The sequence below is a fragment of the Macrobrachium nipponense genome, chromosome 1 (genome assembly GCF_015104395.2).
Source record: "Macrobrachium nipponense isolate FS-2020 chromosome 1, ASM1510439v2, whole genome shotgun sequence".
Lineage (NCBI taxonomy): Eukaryota > Metazoa > Arthropoda > Malacostraca > Decapoda > Palaemonidae > Macrobrachium > Macrobrachium nipponense.
The window spans coordinates 184,975,988-184,994,469 of record NC_087200.1 but is presented as its reverse complement, the minus strand read 5'-3'; the positions used below and the strand labels follow the sequence as shown (position 1 = coordinate 184,994,469).

At 41.6% G+C, this 18,482-nt stretch overlaps 1 pseudogene; it reads left to right on the top strand.

The window, feature by feature from the left end:
* Positions 1-18,482, top strand: part of LOC135219027 (conserved oligomeric Golgi complex subunit 6-like) — a 64,844-nt pseudogene that overhangs the window by 11,515 nt on the left and 34,847 nt on the right.

Sequence of the window (18,482 nt, the reverse complement as noted above, 5' to 3'; positions counted from 1 at the left end):
TTAAATGCCCTAGCGGATGAGCTGAGCCATCAGAGACAAGTCCTTCCACTGAATGGACCTTAGATGACAGGATTTTCACTAACCTGTGGAGATTGTGAGGCAGACTTCTCATAGATTTGTTTGCAAAATCAGGGAACAACCACCTTCCTTTTTCTGTTTTCCAGCCCTGAATTGTCTGGATTGGGCAATGGACGCATGCTATTTGACTGGTCAGGAAAGTCCTAAACAAGTTCACATCTCACAGCAATGTTTCAGTGACTCGTCACTCTGTTCTGGCCCACGAAAGAATGGTTCTTGGACCTTCTTCATCTTCTGGTAAACTTCTGTGGCTGCTTCCCCAAAGACTGTGGCTACTAAGACAACCACATTTTAGAGATACCACTAAGGGTTGTCCAACTCTTGTTCTGATAGGCTTCAGACTGTCTGGAAACTTGTCAGAGCGAAAGGATTTTCAAGAGCAGCTGCAGAAGCTATTGCAAAGTGCAGACGCCAGTCTACTTGCAACGTCTACCAGTCAAAGTGGCCAGTGTTCTGTAGATGGTGCCTCAGACATCAACATCCCCTGTCTTCTGAAACATCGTAGCCCCAGATTGTGGATTTTCTTTTTTACTTAGGAACTTTTAAGATCCTTTCTTCGTCCACCATTAAAGGTTAACGAAGCTATGCTTTCCTCCAGTTTTTAAGCATTGTAATTTGGATGGTTTCGACTAATCAAGACCTTCATAACCTCTTGAAGTCTTTTGATAATACCAAAAACAGAAGAGTCTGCAGTGGTATCTTGGAACTTGGATGTAGTCCTTAAGTGGCTTGTGGGCCTTCCTTTCAAGCCCCTCAAGTCTGCTTCCCTCAAGAACCTCTTGCAGAAAACTCTGTTCCTCTTAGCCCTAGCCACAGCTAAATGCAACAGACAGAAGAGTTGGGTTCTCCCAAGGAAATGCAGTCTGCTCTTTCACCCTGGGCTTTCTAGATAGAACTAGAATCTTAGTAAGCCATGGTCTCACTCTTTTCATATCAAGAACTTAATGGGATATCCTAGTCCTGGACAAAAACGAAAAAGTCATTTGCCTGGTCAGTGTTGTAGGTATTACTGAGTAGAACTGAGAAGATCAGGGAACCTTCTAGTAACCTCTGGTGTTTGATCAAGATTCCCTCTCCATCCGCTATCTAAGAAGAACGCCTTTCGTTCTTCATCAGAGACCTGACATCTGAAGCACATCCCCAGATCCAGGAGAACTATTTCTCATTGCTTAAAGTTAGAGCTCATGAGATTTGGGCAATAGCCACCTCCCTCTCCTTCAAGCATAACTTGTTGCTCTCATGTGTCCTTCAGTCAACTTATTGGAGGTGCAAGTTATCTTTGCATTGCATTATTTAAAAGAAATTGAAACAGTATTCGAAAATTGCGGTACCATGGTAAGGTTGCAGAGTTTTTGGGAGCCGTAGGGTTTACTTGGTACCTGGAGGACCCACTAGTTCGGTGGTTGGTTAGTGGATTTTTATTATCAATTTGTTGAATGGTGACAGGTTTGTTCTCTTGTCTTGTTTTTGTGGTACTGTGCCCAGGGCAAGGGCATAAATTTTCTATTATGTCTTGTCAGCGGTCAGGCAGCTCCCCGTTGTAAGACTCCCACTCATGTAGAGGCAACTTTGGCCCACTGCCCATGCCACTATCAGGTAAACCTGAGCGCCACCAGAGGCAGCATCTTTTGCTGTAGCTCTCTTACCAGGTAAGAAGCAAGCGACAAATACTGAGTCGTGTTAGCCGCTTCTTTAGTTCAGTATAATAACATTTCTTTAGTGCATTGAATTAGATTAGTCCATCATCCTGCTAGTCCATTCATCCCACCCCCCTTGCAATGTGGGGGAGGATTCGGCAAAGTTATTACTTGGTAAATTACTTATATAAAAATCAAATAAAAAAGTAAGTTTTTATATATATTCTTAACAAGTAATTACTAAATCAGAGCCTGCCCTCCTCTCCTCTGAATTTAATGGACATTGTGGCAATAAATAAGAATGATGCTGATGGCTTCTGTTGCTCGTCAGCTCGCGTTACGGTGGGCAGGACCTGTCACTCCCGCTTTGCAACAGTCACTTTTTCACAAATTTTTGAATTTAGGGTGCCATGTGAGGCATAATCGTTAGCTAAGTAATTATGTACTTGGTAAGTACATATATGTATATAAAACCTTATTTTCTTAGAAAAATGTCATTTTAAAAATGATATTTTTTTAATAAAACTAAATTTTACATAATACTTACCCAGCAATTGTAAATAGCTGCAAGCTTTCCTACCATGCATTCAAAAATTCTATTTTTTGGTGGCGCTGCCATTGCTTGTGTAAGTGAACAGGACCCGCCCACTTTTGGGAACAAAAGGTACTGAACTATCAAGCTCCATCATTTGTTTGAGCCACTAAGTCCATCTGTGGGGAGGTGGGAAGGGCTCTGATTATATATATAATTGCTTGGTAAGTACATATATATGTAAAATTTCATTTTATATTATAAAAATATAATTTTTACACATGATACTTACCAAGCAATTATAAATAGCTAATTCCATATTGAAGGAGGAGGGAATCATGGACTAAATCTAAGTCAAGGCATTATTAACCCTTACTGGATGGGTAAATATACAGTATGCAGCTCCTCAGGCTGTGTAAACTTTGAGGTTGGCAATGTAAAAAAAAAAATAAAAAAAAAAACATTATCAATGGAAAGAGGAACATATGCAAATGCACGTAGTAAAAGAAAAAAATATTCTAAAAAATTTTCCTACGTTCCATGATGAAAATGACTACTATTACATACATAATGGTCATATCTCAGTAAAGAGAGAGAGAGAGAGAGAGAGAGAGAGAGAGAGAGAGAGAGAGAGAGAGAGAGAGAGAAATTGCATAAAAACCATTATATTCGTTAACCATTATATGGCCCCACCCCCTCCCCTCACATTACTTGACATGTCTGACAACTTCTGGAATTGTGAGCTTCTCTGAAGTGAGACAGAAGCGAGGGGAAAGAATAGAAAGAAAGACGAGGGAAAGAATTTCATTTGAAGATACAATTTTATTATTATTATTATTTTATTATTGAAAATATTAATAACATATACATCGGTCATAAAAATTCTTCTCAATCAGTAAGAGAGATGAGTATCCTTACTTAAAAGTGAAATGGCAAGGTTATTTTTATTTCTTTAAAATACTATCACATACAAATTTTGTAATTACTATGTTATATTATTATTATTAATTATTATTATAATTATTTATAACTGAAAATATCAATAAACATATTACACATATAGTACATAAAAATTCTTTCATCTTAGTAAAAGAGAGAGAGAGCGTTATCTCTCTTTTCTCCCAGGAATGTAATTTTACTATGACATATCTTGTGGGGGAGGAGAGAGAGAGAGAGAGAGTTATTTAAAAGAGTGAAATGGAAAGATTATTGTAATAAGATACTATCGCATATGAATTTGTAATTACAGTTATATAATTATTATTGGAATATTAATAAACATGTATATACATGTGCTATCATAAAAGCTCTCTCATCTCAGTGAGAGAGAGAGAGAGAGAGAGAGAGAGAGAGAGAGAGAGAGATTATGATGTTGTTCATACACAACTTGCTCTCTCTCCTGTCACATTACTTGACATATTTGACAGCTGGGTGGACCTCAGCTTACTACCTGGACCTAAAAAGAAAGATGGTTTAGAATGGAAATTCCCTTCATTCTTACATAATTTTCTGGGCTCAGTTCGTTGTCGCTGCGCGAAATATCCTTTAATCCATTATTTTAAGGTAAATGTACTAACACATACCAGAGAATAAATAAAATAAAGAAAAGGTCAGTACTACTGATCGCTCACCCTCCAAGAGGGTGTCGGTATGAACACTATGGCGAGTGAGACCACTACCACGAACCACTTGCCAATAGAAATCTCCTACTACAAAATCCCCATAGAGGGAGACGAACCACAGAGTGGGCAGCAACTACTACTACTCCATCCCATGCTGCCGACTGCTGCGCCTCTGGTGGCCATCCTTTTCAGTTAGCGCACCGCGTACACACGTGCCCTTTTTTGCTCTGTGTTTTTTGTGCCCCTATCTTGGATTACTAATTATGGAGCGTGCAGCCATCGCAGCAGCTAAGTTAAGTAATCAGTTGTTATTGCTAGTGTTTTTTTTTTTTTTTTTTTTTCCCCCCCACGGCCTTGAGTCAGTATTTGCCGTTTTTTAGGTATAAATAAGGGCTCTTGGTCGGAAGCATGGCAGCATGGTTCTGCCTCGTGGCGGGTTCGTCTTGGTCTTCCATACCTAGAACCTTCCCTTATTTCCTTATGCTCTATTGTTAGTTATCTATTTTATGTTAGGGGTCCAGCCTACTGGTGGGTTTATGTCATGCATGCATGACATAAACCCAGTAGGTAAAGAAGATGCATGCATGTCTTCTTTACCTTGCGTAGGCATCTTCCATCAGACCCTAGCCACAGCTCTTAGTATCGGCCCGGCTAGCTTTGAGTGGTAGACTTTCTTTCGGGTTAGTCGTACACTCCTGGATTTTTCTCCTACTGATTTATTTTATTACTTTACGTTAAGTGATTGATTTATATTTAGGTTAGCCTACGGCGTCTGGCATTTCACGTTAGCCTAGGTTCCGTATTGCATTGGTCTCCACCATTATTGCTTCCGCTCATCAGTTCGGTTGGCTTCTGTATAGCATCTCACTGATAGTTGGTTGCTTTAACCTAGGCTATGTTGTTTCATTGTATTCGCATGTTACCTCTCCGTGGTCACCATGTGATCACGGAGCAGCCAGCGCCTGTCCAGTCACTTACCCTTCCTCCCGCTCTTCCATAGGGCGGGGGGGGGGGGGGGGGGGGGTGGGGGGGGGGGGGGGGGGGTAGGTCTGTCCGCGCTCGCTCCACATACCGTACTGCCTCCCTCTCCCTAGGCGGAGGGAGTAGGGGGGGCTGGACAGACCCAGGACTGGACCTGACCGTTCTCTGGCTTCACGGCGCGCTCGGATGACTAAGGGGGGGGACTGGCCTTCCCCCCTCCGTCGTTACTCCGTCGCTCGTTGTTAGCTCGAGTCTGTTTCGCCCTCTCGCTCTTTCCCGGCTTACTGGTGCTCTTTAATTTACCGGAGCTCGGCATTCACGTGGAAAGGTGCTAGTTCACCCTGCGGACGGACTGCAGGCGTACAGTTGGTCTTTCCTAACCACCCCGTCTCGCTGATATCGCGACACGAACACCGCCGCACACCGGATTTATTCCGGTACGTTCTGTGGCTTTAGGTTTAGTGTTTAGTATTTAATTAGAACTATAGTAAGTTTTAATTAAGCTACCTTAAGCCAAATCCCTCCGTTACCTACGTTATCACACCGGATCTCTCCGGGTTCTAGCCTATTCAGGCGGTAAGGGAGGGTTATGTTTTTATGCCCAAAATTTTTTGCGCTCCGGCATGCAGCGGAGTTCTTTAGCCTTCTAGCCTGTAAGTGATATCTTTAAGATGCTCATGTATCTTTTCACTTTACAGACACCAATCTGTGAGCATCCAGGATGCAATGCCATGCTCCAGGACCCGTTGGGCATGAAGTCTGCAGATCCCATGCTCCATGCGCGACTCCGCACGGGAATCTACAAGTCTGGTTCACGAGACCTGCACCATTTGCTACGATCTGGTGAGCCAGCTCTTGGACGGGGTTAAGTATTCCCAACTCTGTTCGCTAATCCCTACAAAGGTTATAGTTTCTTAAGTTTAATTTTAATCTCTTATTTTAAACTTAAGCTTGTTTATATGGGATTCTGCATCCCCTATGTTTTTAGACTAAGCCTATTACTTAAGTTTTAATCTTAAGTTAAACTTTAAAACTAACGAATACCCTCTCTTCCAGGCTCCCGCCGTTAGAGACAACCGCCCTGGCAACCTGAGGGCTTGGGTCGGCGGTTTCGGCAAGAACGCCGCCAAGGGACAGCCCTACATTCTGGAGAAGAGGTTGGCTGTCCTAATCTTCCCGGCGGCAAGTCAACGGGTTACGTCGACCCGGCAGAGGCAGCCCGACTATGGCGGCGATTCAGCAACAGCTCGCCGCTTCGTTGAGTGAACCAGGCCAATTATATCTCATCGGAAGTCGCAACACTTGATCTGAATATTGAGCCAATGGTAGGTGGGTTGACGACCTGTTGTTGAGGTAGGTACGTTGGACGCCAAGGGCTTCCCTTGGGTGTGCCACTGGGTCTTCTACTCCTGCTAACTCTCCAGCTTCCTCCAAGGCTTTACAGGAGCTGAGCTCCTTTATACTTCTCCTGACGCTTCCATAAGACCTAAGGTCAAGGACAGACGGTTGTGAAAACCCTAAGCAAGACGTCGTCGTCGTCCAAAAAGACTTCGTCGCGTCAAACATCTCGCAAGTCTCCGGCTACGAACCCGGAGCAGAGAGGTCTAGAGCTTCTGGGTCCGGCTCCAAATCCTCAAGGAGCAGGTCTTCCAAGGAGAGACCACATACTCCGGCGGAGTCAGCCGTTTTCTCCTCTCCCCTTGGTACCTGTTCAGAGTTACCCAACCACCTCCGCAGCAGCTCCGGCTTTGGATCCCAATGCTGGTCTGTTGCAGCACATGGGGGATTTGGTCGGTTCTCTCAAAAACAGTATGGAGCAGACTGTTCTCCCGGTTGTCCAACAGGATCACCTCCCAGGATAACATCATCGCCGAACTTAGCCAGGCTCCTCTAGCTACTCCCCCACCTTTCCTTTCAGCACAGGTATGGCTCAGCTTCCACCTCATGACTCTCTGCCTTCCGTTCTCTATGAATAACCCCTGGAGGGTGGCGTCATACGCCCCCTTCCAGGACGGCCTTATTTCAATTCCGGAGTGTGGTACTCGAAGGATTGAGGACTTCGAGTTTCTACCCGGAGGGTCTACAGCCACCGTTTTCATTGGCTACGCCAGACTCACTGACGCAGCCATGACTAGAGATGACAAGGTCCCTAAAGAGGGACAGTCCTCTACTAACGTGACCAGGCTCCAAGAGAATGGCTCAGGTGTTTAGAGGACATGGGATTGTTAAACAAACACGAAGATTCAACCTTTTAAGAGTCCCTTCACCATTTTCACAATGACGGAAAGATGGGAACTCCCGCTTCCCTTCCTTACCAAATAGCTACGGTCACTATCCCAGCGGGGGCCCCAGAAGGGGGGAGTCGTTACCACAGCTAAAGGAAGCAGACCCACATCTCCTTTGCTTCCCTCACTCGGAGAATTGTGGGAAGATCTGCCCAAACACTTTTTCGGCGGTGGGCAAAACTCAAACCAGGGACTGTGCTATGGATCAGTTTTGGAGAGAAGCTGCCTAGACTTCCGGACAGCCTCATTAGGCGGAGTTTTGAGGCCAAGACTAGGCTAGCCAGGTCCAATTAACACCATGGCCATGACGGAAAGTGGCTCACCATTTCTTACGGTTCCGAGCCACTCTTTAAGCTTCTCACCAAGTCACTGACACAAAACGGTGCAGTCTGACAGTTTGAGTTGGCCACAGCCAGAACGAACTGTCGGAAGCATGTCCTCCAGGAAGCAAAACTATTCGGCATGAATCCGAATAAGTTGCTTTCATCCAACATCTGGGGAGTAGACCTCTTACCCCAATGCAATGGCGTAAAGGAGGTCCAGGCGGAAGCTACAAGGCTTAACCAAAGCCTTAAGGATCGTTGGGGTTCTCACTGCAAAGAGACGCCAAGACCAGGCAGCAAGGGGTAAGGCTCAGAGGAAACCAGAACGTTTCCAGCCTTACCAAAAGAAACAACAACGCTTCGCCCAGCCTGTTTCGACGTTCCGTTGGTGCAGGCGGCCCAAACCCTCTACCTCCAAGGCTCAATCACAGCCCATCTACGTGATTTCCCCCCAGCCTCAACCTTCCACTCTTACGCTGTCTCCCAGCCTTCAACCAAGTGTTCGAAGGCCAGGCCTTTCAGCAGTATGACCGCTCGGGTAGGGGAGGCAGAGGTAAGCGATCCTTTCGTCAGCAAAGGATCAGGAAGGTCCCTTAATAGGGGAAAAAACACTTCCGGGGAGGCCGCGGAGGTTACCAGCAGCAATGAGAACTTGAAGGTAGGAGGGAGGCTGTTTTCTCTTCCGGCACCGGTGGGGATTCAGCAAATGGGCACAAAGTATTGTGTCGAAAGGCCTGGGTTGGAGTTGGGTTGCGAATCCGCCCCCACCAGGACCTTTCCTTCAACTTCCATCAAAAGAATTGACGGAGTATGCGGAGGACCTCCTTCAGAAGGAGCAATAGCGAGAGTCAAACCAGATTAAAATTTCAAGGGCGCTTATTCAGCGTTCCAAAGAAAGGCTCACAAAAAAGAAGGGTAATCTTAGACTTATCCCGTTTAAACTTGGCCATTCGCTGCGACAAGTCAAAATGCTCACATCTCGCAGGTGCGACCTTACTTCCCCGTGGGGCCGTCACCACCTCTATCGATCTTACAGACGCATACTATCATATCCTATTGCAAGACTTTCGCCTATCTGGGCTTCAAGATAGGAGATCAAGCATTCTCCTTCAAGGTAGTTCCCTTCGGTCTGAACGTGGCACCCAGGGTGTTCACGAAGTTGGCGGAAGTGGTCGTCCAACAACTGAGGGCGCAGGGGATCATGGTAGTAGCGTATCTCGACGATTGGTTGATTTGGGCTCCAACAGTCGAGGAATGTCGCAAAGCCACACTGAAAGTAATCCAGTTCCTGGATATCTAGGGTTCAAGATAAACAGGACAAAATCAAGACTCACTCCGGAGTCAAACTTTCAGTGGCTGGGCATTCAATGGAATCTATCCTCCCATACTCTGTCGATTCCATCAGCCAAGAGAAAAAGAAATAGCGAAGTCAGTAAAGCAATTTCTAGGACACAAACTTGCTTCAAGGAGAAGCCAGGAAAGAATCCTGGGTTCACTCCAATTTGCATCAGTGACAAACATCTTGATGAAAGCCAAACTGAAAGACCTAACCAGAATCTGGCGCTCACGAGCAAATGTCAGGTCCAGGGACAAGTTATCATCAGTCCCCACAGATTCTGCGGAATCGTCTACGCCCTTGGGCAAAAGTCAAGAACCTGTCAATATCAGTTACCCCTTCAGTTTCCTCCTCCGGGGATACCATCCACACGGACGCTTCATTAAGCGGCTGTAGGATATTCTCAGTTCAAGAAGTCAAGGAACAATGGTCACCCCAGTTCCGCCAGCTTCACATAAATGTATAGAAGCAATGGCAGTGTTCGGTTGACTCTAAAAAGGTTACGTCCGCCAAAGAACTCCCACATAAAGCTAGTTTTAGACAGCGCAGTGGTAGTCCATTGTGTAAACAGGGGAGGCTCCAAGTCACGACATCTGAATCATGTCATGGTAGCCATCTTCTCCCTGGCGGACAAGTTCAGTTGGCACCTCTCCTCACCCATATAGCTGGAGTGAGAAACGTCATAGCAGATGCTCTATCCTGATCAGTTCCTCTGGAGTCGGAATGGTCACTGGACAACAGTTCGTTCCAATGGATTCTCCGGAGGGTTCCAGGTCTACAAGTGGATCTATTCGCATTCCCAAGCGAACACAAACTCCCCATGTTATGTGGCCCCCAACCTGGACCCTTTGGCCTATGCCACGGATGCCCTGTCCATAGACTGGAACAACTGGGAGAAGATTTATGTCTTTCCTCCAGTGAATCTTCTCCTGAAGGTACTGAACAAACTCAGGAACGTTCAAGGGTCAAGTAGCTCTAGTAGCCCCCAGGACTGGCCGAAGAGCATTGGTACCCTCTGATTCTGGAACTGGGTCTTTGTCCTCTTCGAATTCCCAATCCCAGGCTCTCCCAGTCAGTACAAACGAGACTGTGTTCGCTTCCTCAGGAATTCTCAAAACCCTAACTTTATGGACTTCATGAAGTTTGCGGCTAAAAGAGATGCGAAATATTGATCCTCGAAATATTCTTTCTTGGAATCTGATAAGAGAGATTCAACTTTGAGACAGTATGATGCTGCAGTCAAAAGTTGGCAACCTTCCTGAGAGAATCAGATATTAGAATCATGACAATCAATTCAGCTATATCCTTTTCAGATCTTTATTTGAAAAAGGCTTAGCAGCTAGCACTATTCGACACAAGTCAGCCTTGAAAAAGATTTTTCAACTCGGGTTCAGCATAGACTTGACAGACTCTTACTTCTCGTCTATTCCCAAGGCTTGTGCAAGACTTAGACCTTCAGTGAGGCCTACGTCAGTATCGTGGTTCTTAAATGATGTTCTAAAGCTGGCTTCAGAAAACGAATAATACGACATGTTCATGATAATGCTCTTAAGAAAAACTCTATTTTTATTAAGTTTGGCTTCAGGAGCTAGAATTTCAGAACTGTCGGCGTTATCCAGAGATCCGAATCATATAGAATTCTTCCCAACAGGGGAAGTTCTACGTTTCTCCGGAACGTAGTTTATAGCAAAGAATGAGGATCCTTTGATGAGGTGGGAACCGTGGAAGGTTGTACCCCTTCCACAAGATGTTTCTCTTGTCCAGTATCGACCTTACGAGCCTTTCTGTCCAGGACATCCTCATCCTCGTCGGGTCCTCTCTTTATGAGAGAAAAAGGTGGTACTTTATCTATTAAAGGTATCAGGCAACAGATCCTGTACTTTATTAAGCAAGCCAACCCTGATTCCTTCCCTAAAGCACATGATGTCATGGGCAGATTGCCACCTCAATTAACTATTTCCAACACATGAATTTCGATGATTTAAAGAAGTATACTGGATGGAAATCGCCGACAGTATTTAAGCGTCATTACTTAAAGTCCTTGGAAGCTCTGAAATTTTTCAGCAGTTGCGGCGGGGGTAAACATAGTTTCCCCGACTCTGCTTAATTCTTTAGTAGAAGATCCAGTTCTCCTTCTACCTATCTCACCCAACAGTTTGTCTATACCTACCATGTTCATCTACGTTTACCTTGAGTCTTAGCTGCTCTTATGATGGTACAGTGGGTGCCCCTTATTTTTTGCTAGGGTCACTCACAATTGATTGTATATAATGATCTCTATGATGTGGTCCCTTATTTTTATGCTAGGGTGACACATCTTATTTACAATGGTTACGGGTTTTGTCTACTAAGTCATATACATTTGTTTTATTATATTATTATCGAAGTTTGTTCTAATTCAATTTATTATTATAAATTGCTTTAATTACTTTGTACATATTAAACCTATACACAGATGTTAAGCTCAACATATTTCCATGTAAGCCCTGTACATTATATGTTAACTTTAAGTTAATAATTAAGGAATATTTCTATTCTGTATCATTGTGTATATATATATTTCTTAGCAATTTATATTTCTTTATTTTATTTTATGTTTTATTGAGACCTTTTTTATCTGTTTTATTTAGTTTTTTCTTTACAATCTTGTGCTATTTTCTCTGGTACGATTCGCGCAGCGACACGAACTGAGCCCAGAAAAGGATTTTGACGTAAGGAAAAATCTATTTTCGGGCGATTGTTCGTGTCGCCAGCGAAATCCCACCCTACCCATCCCAGCGCTCAAGATTGTCTGCTAACTTCAGGATGGCCACCAGAGGCGCAGCAGTCGGCAGCATGGGATGGAGTAGTAGTAGTTGCTGCCCACTCTGTGGGTCGGCTCCCCTCTAGTGGGGATTTTGTAGTAGGAGATTTCTATTGGCAAGTGGTTCGTGTAGTGGTCTCACTCGCCATAGTGTTCATACCGACACCCTACCTTGGAGGGTGAGCGAGTCAGTAGTACTGACCTTTTCTTATTTATTTATTCTTTGGTATGTGTAGTAAATTTACCTTAGAAATAATGGATTAAAGGATATTTCGCTGGCGACACGAACCAATCGCCCAGAAATAGATTTTTCCTTACGTCAAAATCCCTTTTTTAATTTATAAACTAAAATCTTACTAATTCTCTATAGTATTTTCTTTTTGAATTGATATTATTGCTGTTTACTTTAATATTAATATTTGAAAATTAGTTATAAATAATTTATCATACAAAAAACATACATCTCTGTAAGAGAGAGAGAGAGAGAGATGAGAGAGAGAGAGGGACGAGAGAGAGAGAGAGAGATAGAGAGTGAGAGAGAGAGAGAGTTATCTTTATTGATGTGATATCATTTAATCCTAAACTTACTAATACAGTATTAATATTTGAAAATTAAGTAAATAATTTTTGTATCCTAAAAATGTATTCAGTCATGAAAATAACATCAAATTACACTAATTAGTGAATATTTCGTCGGAAAAACCCACAAATAGGTGAATTTCCTGCAAATAATGGTTAGATATGGTCCAAAGGAAAATCTGTGAATCCAGAGTCTGCTAATACAAGGGTTAACTGTACTGTAGGTTGTTTGCAGTGTCCCTTCAGCCCTTAGCAGCACCAACTTCTTAGTTTTTTTTTTTTTTAACCTTCATTCCTGCTTCCTTCCTTCCATTTTTGCTGTCCAACTGCTCAAATTCCTTTTCACTATCTTAGGTGCTGAGTGGCAGAAAGTGCCCCAGTGCTTGGCTTTATAGCCCAATTTTCATAAATCAGTGGCTATAAAATTGAATGTATACTATAAGAGTAACAAAAAAACTTTTAATTTGGAGATTAGATGCTAGCAATTAACTAAACAAGGCTAAAAGTAAAGAAATAGGGTTGTGTTGTTAGCAAAGATGATTTTTTACACTCAGTTCTTGGCTATTAACAATATGCTTTGCTAAAGTTCTCTTTGCAGAAGTTAGGACTCATTTTTTCATAGTTTTAAGCTAGAATTTTAGTTTGTGGAGATGCAAGTACATAGTTTTTTGCTGTAGTATATTATGCTTAGCCTTTTTCTTTCAGTTTCCAACTTCTTCGCACATCGCATTCAAGATTATATGAAAGAAGGGCAGAGATTAACTGAACAAAATGTGAAATTTAAGAGAGTCAAGGAGTACACCTCCGATGTGGGCTTAGCAACACTTGCAGGTTTGTTTCTGTAATTTTATTCCCTTAGAGTGGTAAATTTTATTGTCTCCAAATATTTGATAGGTGTTTTTTTTTTTTATTGTATACTGTGTTATTGTCCTGTACAGAAATGTTTTCTTTTCAGGTTATATAGGGAGGGACATTTGCAGATGAAAAACATGAAGAGAAGATGGATCAGTTTTCTCTGGAGGATGCTAACAAGCTGCCTAGGAACTCTATTAAAATTTTAGGATTAATGAATCTCACCCAGATTATATTGCTAGCAAATGGTGCTATGATACTCCTGGCACTGTTCAGCCAGATCAGGTCAGTTTGAGTACTGTAGAAATTAATTTTTAAATTTTGTGTGTGCAAATGTTGTATGTTCTTTTTTATTCTCTTTCTCTTCTCTTTACATTGGTACCTCGAGATACGAAATTAATCCGTTCCAAGACGGCCTTCGTATTATGAGTTTTTCGTAACTTGGAACACATTTTATATGTAAAATGGCTAATCCGTTTCAAGCCCTCCAAAAACCACCCCAGTAAATTATATTTCCAGGCCTAAAACACATGTTCTAGGGTTACGACGGAAGAAATGTGACTCCAAAAAGGCAAAATACTGTACAATACTTGAGTAATATTCAAACTGCATGTAATGTTCAAACCCCATTTTTACTGCATATATTAGGACTTTAGCATATGTCCCTTAGCAATAAGCCTAGCCTACGTTAGCGGTTGCTACTGTAGCCCAGTCTATGATTCTGACATCCAAACCTAAGAGCTAAAAGCTTAGAATATGCCAATGAAATGTATAAATAATCAGTATGTACTCATTCCAAAATAAATATTAATTAATCATTAACTATTAAAAATACACAAACAAACAAAAAACAAACCTTCCGATCGATTTTTCCTAGCACACAGTAAGCCATAAATTGTCATTAGTATCTCTCTTCAACTAATGAAAACCACCAAACAGTATAATAACCATTCATTCTATTCTTTATTCTATCTTTACCTAATGAAGATACCGAGTTACTGAACAGCTATAATGAAACATGCGTATACGTAACGTAATAATAAAACGGAAGAAGAATTCTAAAAAATACGTATTTGTTGGCAGTCTGATTTATTTTATATTTTATGATATCTAATTCACAATTTTTTTTATTAAATGTATTGCATGACTCATTTTCAAATAATTATTAAGTAACCATTTAACTATAATAAACAAAACAAAAAAAAGCCTTCCAAACGTTCTGTTTACATCCAGCACTACGAGTATCGAACAATCGCTAAGCAATCACTTTTTACACAGTAAGCCATAAATTTTCATTCATTCTCTCTTCAACTACTGAAACTACCAAACAGTATAATAACCATTCATTTCTATTCTTTATTCTATCTTTACCTAATGTTTTCTTTATTAAATGTAGGTTGCATGAATAAGTTTTTCAATTTACAGCAACCTTTTACCAATAGAATACTTAAAGCACAAGGGGTAGATGCTGACCAATAGGAGAGCAGGACCGTATGGGGTGACTAGCATCAGGAACCAATGGGAGAGCGGGAGGATAGTGGCGAGTTTACTCAGTTGGCGCGCGGGAGTTTTAAAATTGTTCTTGGTGGTCCGGGGCGAATCTCGGGACTTTATAGCAACAACCTTTCGTATCTTGAAAAACTTTTCGTATGTAGAGCAGTAAAATTTTTTCGCATTGGCTTTCGTAACTTGGTTATTTTTCGTAAGTTGAGCCTTTTCATATCTCGAGGTACTACTGTATTATTAATCAGTCTTTCTTTGGTAGCCTTGGTTTGTATTTGTTTATCCTGTCTATTGTTATATGGGATAATCTTCATCTATTTGCTTTGTTGTTGAGTTTTTCTTTTCTTAGGAACTTATTGTTAAATTATAGATTACTTACACTGTGGGCGTCTCCAGATTCTGAAATCAGATTAATTCAATTCCTTTCATTTATCCAGGCTCTCAGGAGGGTTTGGCATGGATACTTATGATGGGACTCTGGGCAAGTTAAACACCACTTTGTTTATCTTACTTATTATTATAACACACACAATTCACTGTCTATTCACACAACACAAATTACACAGGGTACAGAGGTTCCTCTGACACAAGCTTTGCGTCCAGTGTTTAGTTCCTAACTGATCTTCTCTGAGATTTCAAGTGAAGTCTGAACCTATTCTTTCAATGGGCTCCTCAGTATTGTACTGGGATTCCACCCTACTTTCTCTTGAGTGGCTTTTCTAACTTCCGGTGCCACCCCTATACGAATCTTAACTGGTTGTCCTAATCAATCGTAACCACCAACTGTAGGTGTCAAAGTTCAGATTTCCACTGTAATCATCATGTTCTTGTTTTGGCGAAGTTGCTGGTGTGTTTAGACTCATTTTTCAAACAGCTACTACTGCAATCTGTTTCTACCACACTCTCTTCCTTTCCTTCGCCTTCATCTACCTTAACTCTACTAGTAGATTTCCTAGCTATATATTCCCTACCTACTTATTTTCTAGACTTCTGCACTTCTTAACACAAGCTCTTGAGATTTTGAACTTCTCTCAGTATTTTCTTCATTACTTATAAGTACAGGCAGTCCCCGGGGTTACGACGGTGTCGGCTTACGACGTTCCAAGGTTACGACAGTGTCGGCTTACGACGTTCCAAGGGTAGGTTACGACGCTTGTCAATAGACGTTATTTCCAGGGTTACGACGCAGTTCCAGGGTTACGACGCCTACAACACTCATCTGGAGACGAAATATGACACCAAAAAGGCAAAATAATCAATATTGAAGGATTTTTGATGAAAAAATGCCATAAGAATGCAGTTTACATAGTTTTCAATGCAACCCAAAGCATTAAAAAATAAGGTTTCTTAGGATTTTTGACGATGTTCCGGCTTACGACGATTTTCGGCTTACGACGCGTCTCAAGAACGGAACCCCTGTTGTAACCCGGGGACCGCCTGTACACAAGGATTTTGATTGCAAAGCTGCATGCCCATATTGTGAAAACCTAATATGGATACCATGTACAGTCAATCATGTTTAGATCTGTATAATTACGCTATGTTCTGTCTTGAACAATCATATAGGAAAATTATTTTTTATTCGAAAAAGATTGAGCTATGTTCCAAATATTAGTAATTGTAACCCACTGCCCTATTACTGTGTAACCACCTTCTTTGGCCCTCCCTGATTTACAGTAATACTCCGAACTTATGCAAGGTTAGGTTCCAGACCCCCTCCGCACAAGGGGAAGAATTTCACGTAAGTTTGGCGCGGTCTCTGAAATTGCTAATAAAATGCTTTACTTCCAGAATTTGTTTTTTGGAACACTAAAGATGACCTAATCATGCTTCCTAAGTATTAGGCTAACTTTTAAATGAAATTAAAAATTACTGTAATTTGATTTAAAAGTTATTTTAATACATTACCCTTAAAAAAGGAATATAGTGTTCCCCTTGTATTCGGGGAAGATGCGTAACAGCCCCTCCCGTGAATAGTTAGAACCGCGGATAGTTGGAACCCCTATAAAAAACGCTGAAAACAGCCTGTTTTGTTAGTTAAAAACTCAAGAAAAACCCATTAAAAATGTTTATACCTGGTTTTCTTTTAAAGTTTTATCACAAAGTGCATTTTATGATGAAGTTGATAAAAAAAAACCCAGGAATTTGTGGATATTTCTCATAGAAAAATACCGCTAATAGCCGAATTTCCTGCAAATAATAGGGGGAAATGTTCCAGAGAGAAATCCATGAATGTTTGAGTCCGTTAATCTGGAGAACACGAATAATGGGGGAGGTTGCCTCCACTGTAATCTCTAGAGATTCAAATTGTACCCATGATTAGAAGCAAGAAAAGAATTTTATACATATAAGCTAGAGTACAGTGGTACCTCGAGATAAGAAATTAATCCGTTCCGAGGCGGCCTTCGTATCATGAGCTTTTCGTATCTTGGACAGCATTTTACATGTAAAATGGCTAATCCGTTCCAAGCCCTCCAAAAACACCCCAGTAAATTCATAATAAAGCTAAATTGACCTATAAACAATGAAATACTACAACAATTTGGACCATTCAATACCATAACTTAATTACGTACTGCTAAATATACCTGTAAATAAAGTGTATTAGTGTAGGCAGTCCCAAGGTTACGACGGTCTCGGCTTACGACGTTCCGAGCTTACGACGGCTTTTCAATTATATTCATCAGAAATTATTTCCAGGGTTACGACGCATGTTCCAGGGTTACGACGCATGCTCCAGAGTTACGACGCCTACAAATGCTGATATGGCAGATGAAAATATGACACCAAAAATGCAAAATAATCAATATTTAAAGGTTTTTTTTGATGAAAAATGCAATAAGAATGCAGTTTACATAGTTTTGAATGCACCCAAAGCATTAAAAGTAAGGTTTTCTTAGGATTTTTGACGATGTTCCAGCTTACACGACGATTTTCGGCTTACGGCGCGTCTCAAGAACAGAACCCCCGTTGTAACCTGGGGACTGCCTGTACATGGATACAAGAAATACTGTACGTACATACGTACGTATTTAGTAAAATGTGGAAGCTTACCTTTCGAGTGAGGCTATCTCCGAAAGTGGCGACAGAGGAGGAGGACAAACGGCAGATACTTAAGTACACTTAACTTTACGAAACACATAAAAAAATGTAAGGAAAACATAAACTAAACTTTACGAAACACATTAACAAAACTGTAACACTTAACTTCACAAAAAAACTTAGAAATAATAACTTTTTTTCTTATTTTTTTATTTTTACAATTTTCTTTTACTTTTTTATTCTTTTACTTTTTTTTTTTTTTTTTTTGGTTTTTTTTTTTCAAATTTTGTCAAACTTCACCACTTTCAACTTTCTGTATTTTAGGTATCAACTTGGTTCTTCCTTTTTTGCTTACTACTCCTACTAAAAGCCTCTTAAAAAATAATTATCCAAGGAAGATTGCTTCTGTCTACTTTTGACAATGTTCCTGAAACGACTCGGCAAACGTCATCGAACATGCAAGCATACGACCTGTGTAGCCTTTTTCGGGGTGTCTCTTTTCTACGAATGATTGCACCTTATGAAAAGCAGCTAGAGCAGTCCTTAATTTCTGCCGTTGTTATAGAGTCGTCGTCCTCCTCCTCGCCGCTGCTAGAGAACTTCTCTTGAACGACGTTATGTTGCATGGTCCTCCAACTCCTTCAGGTCATCCGTCGTAAAGCTCCTCTTGGTGCTCCTCGAGAAGGTCATTGATGTCGTCCTCGTCGATGACCAGCCCCATGGACTTGCCAAGTGCAATGATCTCGTCAAGATCTGGTTGCGAAACAGTTTCAAGATCGTCAACTGTTCGAATCTGCAGCACCAGCTTCGCCCCCCACATTGAATCCCTCGAAGTCTCGGGCGGATACGGCATCAGGCCACAAATTTCCCTGAACTGGAACATTGTACTCCCAAGGGTAAAGCAGAGGT